The following is a 15,211-nucleotide window of genomic DNA, read 5'->3' as shown; positions in this document are numbered from 1 at the left end:
TTTGGCTGCTGGTCCCTTATTTTCAAATCTGTAAGTTGACAGCTATGGTTAGTGGAGTCTGTAGCCTGAAGCGTATGTAACCCGAGGTACCACTGTAGTCACTTCATCCACTCCAACATAACACCCAACAAAACCACTTTCTATAAACCAACATATTGTTCAATCCCCAAATCCATATGTCATTGTTTCATTTCCTTTTTCATACCAAAAGTCTATGAGAGGTTTCCAGTCCTTAGTAAACAATGATTTTAGATGGGAGCATGGGATTGAACCAGGACCCTCATGGCAAGGATTGAACCTGGGTATCTCCTGCAAAGCATGTGTCAAGAGCCCACAGAGAAGGACCAGTTCGCACCGCAGCCCAACTTTTCCCCAAGCAGGTGCCCTCCATATGTTCTCGATCCCAAGTCCCCCTACCCTGGCCATTGGTCATGCTTGCTGGAGATGTTGGGAGTAGCAGGTCCCCAGCATTTGGAGGAAACCAGAATGTGGTGGGCTGCCGTAGGCTATCTGTGTGAAGGATGGGAGAGGTTCTTCTGCCATATGCTATTTCAGACATCAGAGACCCTGCAGAATGTATGAACTAGAGTATACTTTATGGGGATATAGAAGGAAATTTTGCAAAACACACTTCAAAGAGAGGGGCTTATTTTCCTTCTATTCCCTCAGTATTTCCATTAACTCTAAAGCAATGACATCACAACAAAGCCAAGTTGCCAAGACTATATATATATATATATATATATATATATATATATTCTCGCATGGTTACATTCTCTACAAATTATAGCTCTCGGAATATAAATCAGAATAATTGTTTAAATCAGAGTGACTGTTGAAACTGATTTACAGAGATCAAATCAAAAATGTAATAATTCTTGTGGTCTCACTAATGCCCAGAGCACCAAATATTTCTAAAAATTTGGGTTGTCAGTTATATATAGTGTTTACATTAGCATGCTGCTCGAACAGAGAAAATATATATTTTAAGATGAAAATGTGAATCCGGGGTTACAAGTATGTTTCTGAAACAGCTAAGTCATCTTGTTTCAAGTAAAACCAGATGTTTGCTTAAAGTGAAAGCCCATCATTTCTTTTAATTACATTCATTGGTTAGGCCACCAGGAATATCCATATGTGCACACAATGATCCGATTAAAATCAAAGACTTCACAATGGAGAACGCAATCAACCACCGAATGACCACCGTTAAGATATACAGTGCACTAATTCTGGGTTCTACCATGCAGCACTGCTAATTTGCCCCAAACCATTCAGAAATGATAACACTGACCTAGGCAACTTGTTTGTGACCTCCTTTGGATATGTCTTCTCCACTTTCTGCTTGATAATCATTCAAATATAGCCATCTTCGGATCTTCTCCTCATGGACACAGGGTCACCATCGTCTTCCATGTGTTGAGAAGGGAACTGCTTCCACGGGGGACCCTAATGTACTCATCTAGACTCCCTGCAAGATTTAGATTCATGATCTTCCTGGGTTCTAGACTGAATGGGAAGCCGACAGAAGTTCAAAAGAATCTTTGCTGCAGAAGTTCTATTCCCAACATGTGGAAAGCAATGAAGCTGGCAACAGGAACTTGGCAGGAGAGACATGAGTCTCATCCCTGCTCTCATCCTCATTGTATGGGGCTTGAATGGCTGGAGAGGGTTTATATGAATATTCAGCATACTGCTTGACACTTTGCAGCTGTGACCCAACCCTTATTGACCAGAGGGCTTATGATGGTAAATAATGTTACTCAGTATATTTGAGGTACAGGTTTTGAAGCTCAGCCTTTTGGGAAATGTACAATTCTGCTTATCTTTGCCTTGTCAAAACCTGTTAGGATCTCATACTCTAGACTGTGTGGAAGCAAGTTCCATCTTGCTTGTACAAGTCCAGTACGTTTCTGAGCACAATTCAAAGTGTCGGTGCTGACCATTAAAGCCCTAAACGGCCTCGGTCCAGTATACCTGAAGGAGCATCTCCACCATCGTTCAGCCCGGACACTGAGGTCCAGCTCTGAGAGCCTTCTGGCGGTTCCCTCACTGTGAGAAGCAAGGTTACAGGGAACCAGGCAGAGGGCCTTCTCAGTAGTGGCACCCGCCCTGTGGAATGCCCTCCCACCAGATGTCAAGGAAATAAACAACTATCTGACTTTTAGAAGGCATCTGAAGGCAGCCCTGTTTAGGGAAGTTTTTAAGATTTGCTGTTTTATCGTGTTGTTGCTGTTGTTGTTGTTATTGTCATCGTCGTCGTCGTCATCATCATCATCATCATCACCACAAGTCTAAAAAGTGTACTTTCAGAAATGAAGCACCACTCTACTCATCATATCTAACTCCAACTTAACTATCTGCCTCACTCAATGACTCACATGGAAAAGGGTGAGATGGGGAGAGATGTTTAGATGATGGCCTAGTTTTAGGCAAAGTATACCTGGCAATTCCCTGGCAGATTTAGCAGAGAACAAAATATCTTCCCACCTAGGATGAATTCATAAATATGTGAGCAGTGGGAGACATGATCATGTCAGATATTAGAAACCTCCCTCCAATTGATTAGTCTAGAGGTCGTAGGATGAATCATGTCTCACTACACCAGGTTTAAGCCCACATATGACCTGTTGGCAACACTACTAATGAAAACGTGATATATACCCAGTCAACTTTTTTATTATTAATGGCATTATTATTATTACTATTATTAACACCATCTCTAAGCCACTCTTTATCAGTTAAGACCTGTGGGTGGTTTACAACATATACAATAAAGCAATACAATTCAATATATCATTAAAATTATAATTAAAAATCACACCATACCAGTAAAACAGATGGATCTAATCAATTACAGATGGCCTTACCAAATCCATTTCTCCCAAAATCCTGGGAGAGGAGGTGTATTCTTAGGCAATGCTAAAAGGATACCAGTTCTCCACTATAGTTCTAAACAGAGAATTCACAAGCAAAATCCAGTTGATATTACCCCAATCATAAAATGGCTGTGCCCCCCCCCCTATTTACATGATTTTTTCACCTGTGCCCCCCTTGGAATATCCCAGGGCCCCCAGGGTGCCATTTGGGAAACACTGATCTAAAAATAAAGAAGCATTTTGATTATGACACTACACCAATCTTCTCCTCTCCCCACCACCCCAGTATATCAGGAACTCCAGATGGACAGGAAAGCACAAGCAACATCAAGGTTGACGTGTCATCGCACCGTAACTTCACAAGAAGGAGCCATTAGATGCCCATCCACTGTTTTGCAGGGTTGTACATTTTGCAGCTGTTTGCCTTCGCCATCAGATGGCTGGTCCATTCATCCCACCACCAACTGTGACATTCACCTGAGAGGGAGCCTGATGAGTTAACCATTTCTCTTCTCCTACAACCCCGACCCCCACCCCACCCTGTCCAGGTCTGAAACAAAGTAGGCTAAAAACCGAAAACGGACAACAGAGAAGGAGTCCCAAAGAACCATTTTGGTTTTCTTCAGACACTGTCAAAAGTAGCGGCAAGAGGAACGCAAGCTCTCTTTATTTATTACTGAACAATTAACTTCCACAGCGCTGTGGCCTCCTGGTAATGGACTTGTAATTAAACTAGAGTATGATTTATTGAAGTCAGAAGGGATCTCTCTCTAAAAATAGGCCTGCTTTAGTGTTCGTAACCCCCACCTCTTTCCCTCCCAAAGGGCAGTAAGTTAATAACTTTGCTGAATGAGATGACAAGATCTTCGACTTCCTTACAACAACTGCTTGAGCTCCTCAGCTACTCCAGGTTATACTGAAAAGCGAGTATGGCAGCTAGTGTGAAATCAGCACATCCAATTTTACACAATATACAGAACCAATTCCAAAGCCGCTCCCCCCCCCCACAAATGACTGAGTATAATATTCAAGGGTCCACCCATACCCATAGGTGGATCCGTGTGTGACAGCTCTTCTGGGTCCCACATCCACTCCCACCCCCCACCCCATTCACACAGTAGGTTCACCCTTGCCTGTATTCAGAGTATAATAGGTTTTAATAACTATTAGGCATGAGTGACCTGTTTGCCAACTTCCAAATTGATAGTGGGGAAAACTTGTCTAGATATCCATGAACTTTCTATAGTTGCATGAAACCCCTGGTCGCCACCACATCTTGTCCTACTCACGGTTGGCACTGTAGTCTAATCCACTGAGCCTCTTGGGCTTGCCTATCAGAAGGTCAGCGGTTTGAATCCCTGTGACAGGGTGAGCTCCCATTGCTCTGTCCCAGCTCCTGCCAAATTAGCAGTTTGAAAGCACACCAGTGCAAGTAGATAAATAGGTACCGCTGCAGTGGGAAGGGAAACAGCATTTCCATGTGCTCTGGTTTCCGTCACGGTGTTCCATTCTGCCAGAACATAGCTGTCAACCGTCTCCCTTATTTGGTGGGAAAGTCCCTTATCCCAACGCCGTGTCCTGCTGCTGTCCCTCATTGATGATGTCCCTTAAATTTCCTGGGTTTCAAAGGAAGCAGCTCCTCTCCCTCCCTCCCTGCCAGCCAGGGAGGAGGGAGGTTCCAACTGTGCTGCTTGGCTGCATTGCTCACCCAATAAGGAGTCTAAGAACGACTGGGGGCGTGGAGCTTGCATGCCTTGTGCTGATCAAATCGGCCGCGTTGCCTGGGGACTCACCTTTGCTCAGCGCTTCCCAGCGGAGAGGTGACGGTGGTTTTCCTTGCTGCATCCCCTTTGCCAGGTTGCTGCACTGTGGGAACCACCGCTTGAGGCTTCATTTGACTGCTGGCCAGGCTTTCTGCCTTTGGCTCGGAGGGGCTCAGAAGTTGAACCTACCTGTGCCCCTTGGAAAATCCCTTATTTTGGCTGCTGATCCCTTATTTTCGAGGCTGCTGGTCCCTTATTTTCAAATCTGTAAGTTGACAGCTATGTGCCAGAAGTGGTTTAGTCATGCTGGCCACATGACCTAGAAAGTTGTCTGTGGAAAAACGCCGGCTCCCTTGGCCTGAAAGCGAGATGAGCACTGCACCCCATAGTCACCTTTGACTGGACTTAACCGTCCAGAGGTCCTTTACCTTTTTGTCCTACTGAATGAGATTGATGCCAAAACTTGACAGCTTTAAGAGAGCAACTAGGAAAAATGGAAGCTTCCCATTACCCCGTTGCCCTTATTAATCCACAGCCAAAGGCTTTTCTAATGAAACCTCTAAATCTGAAAAAGAGCTGTTAGGAAAAAAAGACTAAATTGCTTTCTAAAATGCATCAACTAATATTAGAATGCCATACGAAAGACAGTTCAAATCAGTTATGATCCACTGGGCGAGGGACTTTGGACATAATATACAACTCACAGCATGGGAGAGGTTTCGGAACTGGCATTTAAAGTTTGCAGCATGTTATACTCTGAAAGAAAATTATTTGAAAGTGATGTATCGCTGGTACTTAACCCCTAGCAAATTAGCTAAAATGTATAAAGCAAGGCAAATGCATGCTGGAAATGTAAGGAAAAAGAAGACACCTTTTATCACATGTGGCAGACCTGTAAAGTAGTAAAACAATTTTTGGAAATGATATATCATAAACTGAAAAAAATGTTTAAAATAACATTTTCTTTTTTAAAAACCCCCCAAAAAACCCCTGAAGCTTTTCTCATAGGAATTCTAAGTGCTGAAATACCAAGGGACCAGTAGAGACTATTTATGTATGCGACCACTGTTGCCCGGATGTTAGTAGCCCAGAGATGGAAAGAAGACACAGTCCCTACCAGAGAAGAATGACAGATTCAATTGATAGACTATGCTGAAATGGCAAAAATGACTGGAAGAATTTGGAATCAGGAAGACCAAAATCTTAATAAGGAATGTGGAAAATATATAATTTATCTTAAAAAGCATTGTAATCAATTAAAATTATTAGTAGGATTGGAATGATACTTGTAGTTGAATGTTGGACTATGGCTGTAATGGAGATCTAATAGAACTAGATTAAGAGAGAAGATGCAGAAGGGGGAAAGTTAACATAAGGACCCACAAAGAGGACGAGGGAAGTCCATGGAAATTTATGGAATTCTCTTTTTGTTTTGGTAGTTTGACAACAATTTGTAAATTTCAAAATCTGAAAATTAAATAAATTTATTTATTTTTTAAATCCATAGCTAATCTAGCCAGCTAGATATTTATTTTTTTAAGTCATTGTATTGTAGTGGCTACAGCATCAGACCGGGACTTGGGAAAGACCAGGTTTCAAGTGCCTACTCAGACATGAAGCTCAGCTTGACCCAGTCATTGTTTATGGTACAATCCTGAATACTCTTACCCATTCAACCATAATATTTTCAGTGAGACTCAAAAATAAGCTGTGTACTTTCTTAAATATTCCTCACTAACTCTCCGTTCCGAAGTGTACAATATTTCCAAACAGCTAACCAAGAGAGAGAGAGAGAGAGAGAGAGAGAGAGAGAGAAGGAAGTACTTATCATCCAAGGGATATTACCCCAGTCTGAAACTGTGGTGAAACATACAGAAAGGTCAGAGGGAAAATTGCTGTAAAGTTGTTTATCTGCAACACAGGACTCTCCCGGTGGGGTTTTGTACTAGGCTTAGCTGGTTCCAATCAGGCATTTACTAGTGGATGGAAGGCTGAGAAGCAAGCTGCTGATTTGCTAACACTGAAAGAACTAGAAATAATTTAATTCCTAAGTGAGTGTAAACCACAGTGATTCATACATACTCGCTTCTGGTTTGCGGTCTCCGTTCTGGAGAAAATCCATCTTTCCCCCCTTCAATGACAATAGAGACAGAAGGTCCACTGATTCATAATACTAACAACATGAGACCTAGCAACTTTTCAGCTGGAATTGATTTTGATAGCTTGGAAAACATTGATCTTTGGGATGGGATGGGGGGGGGGGGTTGGGAGAAATAAGATCCCAAGAAATGTGTTGGATGGAAGTCAAATGTAAAGCAGCTTTTCAAACTGTTACACAAATAGCCATTATTCAGAATTGCTGTTCGTTCTTTCCTTGGAGAAACTAACTGGGAGAAGCTAACGCAGCAAGAATTAATCATAATAATAATATAAATCAAGCTGCTAGATCTTGCAGGGAGAAGTACTGGAATCTTAACAACATCCCCCCCCCCCCCCCCCGAGATCTCATATATTAGTTAGTTGAATGGAGGCAGGCAATCTCATAATACATTTTTGCCGCAATACAATAATAAGTGATTTACAAGAAGACAATCCACAGGTGCCCTAAGCCACTTAAGATATCTTACAGCCCCTGATAGCCACAGCCCTAAGTTGTTTAAAGCACACGAACTTTCCATTAAGTAGCTGGTGGGATGCAGCCAACACGTAAAGGCTGATCAGCAATCCCTTTAATAGGATTGGAACTTTTGATCAGTCATAGGATACCGATTTAGTCGTAGTATTTTGTAACCTGCACTTCAGCCGAAAGACTCCTAGAGCAGCTTACATTGGCCACAGATTACACACAACACAAAAATGGGGAAAGGGACAGAGAGGCTTATTGAACAGCTGGGTTCAACTGCAGCACAAACTGGTTTTGCAGAGGAAGCCAAACGGTCCAAAGTCACCGAGAGAGCAGCCTCGGATCAGAATGAGAGGGATCCAAATGGATTCACTGAAAAGCTTCAAGAGATCACAGGGTGTGGGGTCACGAAAGGACCATTTGCGGACCACTGTGATAATAGTTACACTCAGTTCAGATAGGATAGAAGTGTTGGCAGCTGGAAGTATTGAGTGATTTTGAGACAGTGGCATTAATTGCCAATGACGGAATCCCAGTACAGTGGTACCTCGGGTTACATACGCTTCAGGTTACAGACTCCGCTAACCCAGAAATATTACCTCGAGTTAAGAACTTTGCTTCAGGATGAGAACAGAAATCGTGCTCCGGTGGCACAGCGGCAGAAGGCCCCATTAGCTAAAGTGATGCTTCAGGTTAAGAACAGTTTCATGTTAAGAACAGACCTCCAAAACGAATTAAGTTCTTAACCTGAGGTACCACTGTATAGGTTTCAACGAGTAAAAGGTAAAGGACCCCTGGATGGTTTAGTCCAGTGAAAGGCAACTATGGGGTTGCAGCGCTCATCTTGCTTTCAGGCCAAGGGAGCCGGCGTTTGTCCACAGACAGCTTTCCGGGTCATGTGGCCAGCATGACTAAACCGCTTCTGGCACAACGGAACACTGTGATGGAAACCAGAGCACACAGAAATGCTGTTTACCTTCCCATTGCATAGGTATCTATTTATCTACTTGCACTGGCGTGCTTTCGAACGTCTAGGTTGGCAGCTAGAACAGCAACGGGAGCTCACCCCATCATGGGGATTCGAACTGCTGACCTTCTGATTGGCAAGCCCAAGAGGCTCAATGGCTTAGACCACAGTGCCACCCGCATTCCTGTTGAGGCTGGTGACTGCTGGTACTGATGGGGCAGAAGGTTGGGAGGCCAACAGTAGATGAAGCCAGAGTCAATGACAGGGGGGGTCAAATTAATTCTAATTTTGTAACAGAAAAGTGGCTAACTAACTGTGTAATTCTGTCTGAAACATGGCTACTAATTGGGCTCCTTCCATCACAAGTATGTGTAGGACTGAATTCAATAGGACTTACTCCCAGCTGAGTATGCACAGGATTGCAGACAGAGTTCTATTTTTATTTTTATGGCAAGCAAGTCCCAGATCATATACTTTTAGAGGTAATTCCTGTACAGGGGATGACCAGGCCGCTGCCACCACACCATTCCACCATGTTCTTCAAAGAACATATGCGTCAGGGTCTTCACACCAATGTCTCTTGCTCTTTCTTTCACTCAAAACATATCGGATGACTCAAGAAGGTGCACTTTTCGACAAGCATTTCCAGGGTTGCGAAAACGGGAATTAACAAAACGTTTGCTCGTGAATAACACTGAACACAGGCACAAGCTGCCTCCACAAGTGCTTGTGTAACAGAGCATGCACTTGCCAATTTGTACAGCTCAGCTTTTGTGTACACAGGTACGTGGTCTGTACACTCATTGTACATTACACAAGCGTACAGTTCAACTATCTGTGTACATACTATACAGATTGTACACTCATTGAACATTACACGTGAATAACCGCACAAGCATACAGCTCAACTGAACGTAATGTGTGAACGCCTCTAAGAAAAATATGAATAATCCTAGAATTTGCAGCACAGAGGGGAATCTTTCTTGTTCTTCTTTTTCTTCCGCGACACTGCCATTGAACTCTTACAGTAAACGAAAACCTTGAAGAAACTCTTGTTACAAGCCTGTAACATTCATGTTTATTTCTGTTCCGAGTACTGAAATCCATATAACCTAAAAGTTTACTGTCAGGACAGTAACCCTTAATGGCCCAATAAATGCACAAGAGCATCTTGTTTTGGATTTGGCACATTGCAGATACCCATTATCACCTTGTGGCTCCTCAGAATATATTGTTGTGCCTTCCCTGTTTCACTCCAGGGGCTGAGAAAATGGATTTTAAAAGGATCTACATCATTTCTATTGAAATCTATGGGAGTTGGATGTAGGAGGCAGAATAAAGGCCATAAACTTTTACCACAAGCATCTGGGCACAATTTTCTTTTAACAAACAGAATTCAGAGTTTGTATAACAGCTGCTGTGGTAACTAGGAGGACTTTATAGCAGCCTTTTTTTATGCTGTGCTAGCAATAACCACCTACTTTTATAGGGAAAGTGTAGTCATTTCCAGCTGGTGACCTTCGTGTGCTGGACACCTGTCCAATAGGAATTGGACTGGAACCCTCAGCACATTTGAAGCAAGGGAGGGAAGACTGTCATCAAGGTAACAGCTTTTATTTTGGAACTCGGAAGTGACCTCTAAATCTATTTGTTCCAGGATAACATCATTTTCCGATAATCCTTGGCTTCTCTACTGGGATTCACTACTAAGCTCTACAGCTTCAAATCTAGGGGAAATGGTTTGGGTTTACGATAGCAACTTGTATAACACTGAGAGATGGGTGGGACGGGACCCCACAGGAATCTCCTCTTTAATGAGGAGACATTGAGCTTACAGATGACATAAGTTTGCTGTCCCATTTCCGCAGAGATAGGCAAGCCAAAACAAATGATCTTGGAGGTGCACAGTTAATAAAGTTGAGAATCAACACTGGGAGGAAGAAAAAAATAAACTCTGCAGGCATAAGAAAGATCAAATCTCAAGAAGCGTCAACAACTGCTCTTTCTTTTCTTTTCTTTTCTTTTCTTTTCTTTTCTTGTAATTGAAGTCGGAAAGGTCCAACATTTTGTGTATCTTGGTGGCACTGCAAACAAAACAGGTGGAACGGATGAAGAGATTAAAACCAGGAGACCAAAAGCCAGCCACACCTTTGCGAGTGAAAAGTCAGCCTGGAGGAACAGACTTTCCCCCTCCAAACTAAACTGTGAGTGTTTAATAGAGATGTAAAACCTTTCCTTTTATATAGTGCTAAAACTTGAAGACTTATTAAGCCTTTGCTTTTTAAACCCCGAGGTTTCCTTTAAAAATAGCTAAAAAAAAAAAAAAAAACGACCATATTCCACTGCCAGAAATATTTTTTTAGGGGTGAAGAAGCAGTGATGGCTACACCATCACACATCCTGGTTCTCAATTCAACCTACATTTACAGTGCAAAGCTACCTCGGATCAAACTCTACACGGGTTGCCTAGATCGTAAATTATTTAGAGGAATTGTTTATAATGTATAGGTAAAGGTAAAGGGACCCCTGACAGTTAAGTCCAGTTGCGAACGACTCCGGGTTGTGGCACTCATCTCACTTTACCGGCCAAGGTAGCTGACATTTGTACGCAGTTTTTCTGGGTCATGTGGCCAGCATGACTAAGCTGCTTCTGGCACAACGAAACACTGAAATCAGAGCAGCGCATGGAAACACTGTTTACCTTCCCACCAGAGCGGTACCTATTAATCTACTTGCACTTTTTGGCATGCTTTCGAACTGCTAAGTTGACAGGAACTGGGATTGAGCAATGGGAGCTCACCCCATCATGGGGATTCAAACCTCCAACCTCTTGATTGGCAAGCCCAAGAGGCTCAGTGGTTTAGACCACAGCGCCACCCGCGTCCCCAATGTATATGTAGTAAAGAACATAATACTGCAGTATATTGTAAGAAATTCAACTCAGTGCACATTTAAACATGAATCTACCTAATTCACACTTTCAAAATAAAAATAAAAATACATGAACTGAAAAACAGGCATCCTTTGAAATTTTCAGTTCCCCGAATTTTGCAATGCAGTTCTCTAGCCGCGTAGTACATACAGAAATGCACGCACTAGGGGAAATTGTGTGTAAAAATACATAAGATCATAAAAACAACAAAATGTATCATTTATTTATTTGGGTAATTGAGATACTGCTTAATTAGAATCGTCTCTAAGCTGTGAATAAGGAATACAATACAATTAAAATTAAAGCTGGATAAAGTGGTAGAATTGGACTTTCACTAAATTGGGAATGGTGGCTTGCGAATTTGGGTATATTAGGCAAAAATGCACACAAACATGCGCGTATTAGAAGTATGTCACACTAAAGTGATGTTGGATTTTAATGAGGATTTTTTTTGTATTTTAAAAACTTAAAACTGATGTAGGAATGCAGGGAAATGAGTTTAAGATTGGGGAAATGAGGTATGTATATATAGATATTTTTCTGTAAGACATTTGGCCAAGAAAAGGCAGATCAACCTCTTTCTAATCCAAGTAAGTTTTGCATGTGCTCATGAAGTTTTTTAAAAAACAAAAAATACTGTCCAAAAATTGCATTTAAATTCTACACATTTCCAACAGAAAATATGCATTTTGCTATACACTTTCCCCCAAAACACACATTTTACACATATTATCTCCCAAAAATATGCCAATTCGTATGCTTTTCTGTTAATTTCCCCCAAATAAACATTTTTTGTGAATATTGTTCTTGCAAAAATGTGCATTTTTGTACATGTTTTTTAAAATGGAGTTGCATCGCAAAATCCAGAGATGTGCACAGTGCCATTGCGAATAGTGTCCAATTCATGCATTAATCCAGGAATTGAAAAACAGCTTGGTTCACATGAACCAAAAGAAATCCTCCTTCATCCTCATGTGCTTGGTCCTCAGTGATTCACTCATTTACAAGTGCATCAAAAGTCTTTAGGGATTTTTGACCGCCCTACAACATATTTTTTTAAAAAAACTCTCCAAAGTCTGAAAACGGGATTTTTTTGTATCATAAGGTAAAGGTAAAGGGACCCCTGACCATTAGGTCCAGTCGTGGCCGACTCTGGGGTTGCAGTGCTCATCTCGCTCTATTGGCCGAGGGAGCCGGCATACAGCTTCCGGGTCATGTGGCCAGCATGACTAAGCTGCTTCTGGCGAACCAGAACAGCACACGGAAATGCCATTTACCTTCCCGCCGGTAAACCTATTTATCTACTTGCATTTTGACGTGCTTTTGAACTGCTAGGTTGGCAGGAGCAGGGACCAAGCAACAGGAGCTCACCCCGTCGCGGGGATTCGAACTGCCAACCTCCTGATCGGCAAGTCCTAGGCTCTGTGGTGTAACCCACAGTGCCAGGAACATAGAAATCTGAGTCAGACCATTGGTCCATGTAGCCCAGTATTGTTAACACTGACTGGCAATGACTTTCCATAGTTTCAGTCAAGGCTCTCTCCTATCCGTTCCCGAAGATGCTGGCAATTGAACCTGAGATTTCCTGTATGTGAAGCAGATACTCTATCACTCAGCTCAGCCACTCCAAATGTCCCTATTTATGAGGGACGGTCCCATATTTACAGAAACTGCCGCAGTTTCTGATTTGATTCCACAATGTCCCATTTTCCTTAGGATGTCCCTATTTTCATCAGAAAAATGTTGGAGGGTATGGAGTTATGCGACCCTCGAGTCAAGGAGATAATTTACGACACAAATTTTTGAAGACATCTTAAAGCATAGGGAAGGTTTTTTTTTAATGTTTAATGTTTTGTTATGTTTTTATATATGTGACTAGAGTGGCTGAGGCAATCCAGTCAGATGCCTTTGAAGGTGTCTCAGAAACTACAACTAATCCAGAATGCAGCAGCTAGACTGGTGACTGGCATTGGCCACGAAGACCATAAAGACCTACATTGGCTCCCAGTAAGTTTCCAAGCACAAATCAAAGTGTTGGTGCTGACCTTTAAAATGCTAAATGGCCTCAGGCCAGTATACATGAAGAAGCGTTTCCACCCCCATTGTTCAGCTTCAAGGGCCTTCTGGCAGTTCCCTCCCTGCGAGAAGTGAGGTTACAGGGAACCAGGCAGAGGGCCTTCTTGGTAGTGGCACCCGCCCTGTGGAACACCCTCCCATCAGATGTCAAGGAAATAAACAACTATCTGACTTTTAGAAGACATCTGAAGGCAGCCCTGTTTAGGGAAGATTTTAATATTTGATGTTTTATCATGTTTTTAATATTCTGTTGGGAGCTGTCCAGTGTGGCTGGGAAAATTATTGTGTTGTTGTTGTTATATAAATATTATGGTTATGATTATGATTCTAATTGAATGATTGAATAGGACGTCCCTATTTTCATCAATGGGACGCGGGTGGCGCTGTGGGTAAAACCTCAGTGCCTAGGACTTGCTGATCGCAAGGTCGGCGGTTTGAATCCCCGCGGCAGGGTGAGCTCCCGTCATTCGGTCCCAGCTCCTGCCCACCTAGCAGTTTGAAAGCACCCCTAAGTGCAAGTAGATAAATAGGTACCGCTTTATAGCGGGAAGGTAAATGGCGTTTCCGTGTGCGGCGCTGGTGCTGGCTCGCCAGCTGCAGCTTCGTCATGCTGGCCACATGATCCGGAAGTGTCTTCAGACGGCGCCGGCTCCCGGCCTCTTGAGCGAGATGAGCGCGCAACCCTAGAGTCGGACACGACTGGCCCGTATGGGCAGGGGTACCTTTACCTTTATTTTCATCAGAGAAATGTTGGAGAGTATGCTTAGGTATTGTCCTTCCCATATATGTGGTGTAAATAAAGCTTAATGATAGAAAACATCACTCCAGCACAAAGCAAACTAGGGTATGCATGCAATAGAATGCAGTAATTTTCTCCCTTGCCTCTTGCTTGAACAGGCTTCTGGTTAGGAAGGAGGCCATCTGAAAGCAAATCTGAAAACAGGACAGGCCACACAGAAGGTGGAATGCACTCTCCTATGATGGAAAGGGGGATTAGCAGCAGAAAAGTTGACAAAGTTATAGGCTGCTGCCGTAGAAAACAATTAACCTAAGAGGGGGACATGGGACCCTCTACATTGCCGATGAGAGGAACATTTAGTTCTTGTCAAAACGAGAAATTGCATATAAAATGAGGAGGTATGATTTCCTACACCTGCAAAAAAATGTCATTAAAAATACTTTGCCTCTTTTCCTTGGTGTATACTGATGAATGCCTGTTTTTACTGGATGAGGTCTTTGATGAGACAGAGTGGGTGGGCAGGCAGTGTTTTCCAATAGTATAACTTATTCTATGAACAAAAATTAGTAATAATAATGCTGCAATCTTCAGTTTAAACTTACACCTTCACTACATTGGCTCGGAAATATTCCCCTCTATATCACTTTTAGAAAACACGTCAACACAAGTAAAATTTCATAACTTGTTCCCCAGCTTGACAATAATGCATCAGTTATGTTGCCAATCAGCAACTCGAAACTTTCCTCCTTTGCAAAAAAGCAATTATTCTGAAACTACCAGCAAAGTGAGAACCTTCCACGTAGAAAAAGAAAGGAAGGAAAGAGGGGAGAAGCCATGCAGGGAAGGTGTGAATTCTTATTCTTCAGCATGTCAGGGGTCTTTTTTTGCCAAAGCTAATATGCCGAGATCCATATGATTTAAGTGATTGGCAATTCTGGAATGTAACATTCAGGAAAGCAAGCAGGAGGGAACGTCCTGGAGATTTTGCCAAGTAGAGGAATGTCGATTTTGCTCAGGGCGAGTTTGACTGAGGTGGGGCAATAGGGTGGGTATGGGGATATAGCTCCCCCACAAAAAAAGAAAAAGGGTTCAGAAGAGAATTCAGCCACACTCCCCAAAGGACTTATGCTGGAGTTTTCACAGTAACTTAAGAAGAGTCAAGATGGGCTATATTCCATTTGCAGCAGAAGGAGGGAATCTTACAGCCCGTGGGATGCGTTCCTTCATGAGGA

General features: G+C 42.6%; 1 long non-coding RNA gene across 1 annotated transcript; it reads left to right on the top strand.

The window, feature by feature from the left end:
- Positions 1-1,614: 1,614 nt before the first annotated feature.
- LOC309339541 lies at positions 1,615-14,295 on the top strand. The gene is made up of 4 exons (XR_014155446.1): positions 1,615-1,749; positions 3,704-3,802; positions 10,281-10,436; positions 14,138-14,295. It is a non-coding gene; the product is annotated as an uncharacterized lncRNA (long non-coding RNA).
- Positions 14,296-15,211: the final 916 nt, after the last annotated feature.

The sequence above is a fragment of the Podarcis erhardii genome, assembly GCF_964252035.2.
Source record: "Podarcis erhardii genome assembly, chromosome: 3".
In the NCBI taxonomy this organism is placed as follows: domain Eukaryota; kingdom Metazoa; phylum Chordata; class Lepidosauria; order Squamata; family Lacertidae; genus Podarcis; species Podarcis erhardii.
The sequence above is the reverse complement of the archived record's forward strand: the minus strand, read 5'-3'. Positions and strand labels throughout refer to the sequence as shown.